Source organism: Rattus rattus, chromosome 10 (genome assembly GCF_011064425.1).
Source record: "Rattus rattus isolate New Zealand chromosome 10, Rrattus_CSIRO_v1, whole genome shotgun sequence".
Taxonomy (NCBI): domain Eukaryota; kingdom Metazoa; phylum Chordata; class Mammalia; order Rodentia; family Muridae; genus Rattus; species Rattus rattus.
Window position 1 is genome coordinate 56737523 of NC_046163.1, and position 1100 is coordinate 56738622.

A 1100-nucleotide genomic window follows, 5' to 3' on the forward strand; every position below is an offset into this window, starting at 1 on the left:
TAAATAGCAATTAAAAAAAAAACTTGTTCTGAACTAATTGAAGGCCTGCCTGATCTTCACAGTGAGTTCCAGGACAGTTAGAACTACACAGTAAGGCCCTGTCTAAAGTAAAAAAAAAAAAATTCTCCAATAAGAATACAGATAAAAACAGGAATGTATTTGTTGGGTTCCATAAAAAGAATACGAAAAAAATATTTGATAGATAGCGCATATTCTAAAATTGGAACAATACAGAGAAGATTAGCCTGGCCCTGTGTGAGGCTGACAAGCCAATTCATGAAGCATTCCATATTTAAAAAGAAAAATAGAAAGCCTTACAGAAGGACTAGGACAAAATTGATTTACAGATTCATGAACATTATTTTCTCCTAAAAAAAGAATTTGAAAAAGCCTTATACTTGTAGAGTCCTAAGGAAATTTAGAAAATTGAGAATACAAACGGGAGAGTGGGTGGCTAATAGTGTAAAATATGGAGTCAGTTTGCCTGCATTTGGTCTTTGGAGGGGGACCTCACTTCTCCACACAGTTTTCTGGATCCTTAAGTGGCAGGGTCGAATTAATGTAGTCGTGAATGGTCCTTCCTGTATGTTACATATGGTCGGAACACACAGGACCCTAAATATTAGCTCTTGCGACCTTCTGAAAGTAAGAGAGGCGGTAAGTACTGTTGAATGCCTGAGGCAGCGAAGAAAGAGGAAAGCCCCTGACAGCCATCGTTCCTTTTCTGCCTCCTTGTGCAGGAATGGGGATACTCTCTCTGCTCTACCAGGCCGCCCCCATCAGAACCTACTGAACCCTCCGAAATCAGGGACCTAAAGGAATCGTTCCTCCTTAATGAAATATCCAAACGCTATTTGTTACAGCACTAAGGCAAGTAACTAAGGTGGGGTATCACCTGAAAGGGAGAATGGCTAAAAAACGGGGAGCTCTCAGCCAGCGCCGTTTAAAACACACGCGGAGTTTGGTCTCTGATGCCAGCATCGTATACCACACAAACAGTTGCTTAGATGATGTTCCTTTGGTTCACTTCCTGAGAGAGTTGAGAAGGTAGTTCATAAGGTGTCTTGCTTTCTGTTGGGGATTGGTTTTATTGCTTTGAA

The 1100-nt window shown here is 40.9% G+C and overlaps 1 pseudogene; it reads left to right on the top strand.

Annotated features, from left to right (window-relative positions):
* Window positions 1-205: 205 nt before the first annotated feature.
* On the top strand, window positions 206-296 carry LOC116911888 (annotated as a pseudogene).
* The last annotated feature ends 804 nt before the right edge of the window (window positions 297-1100 follow it).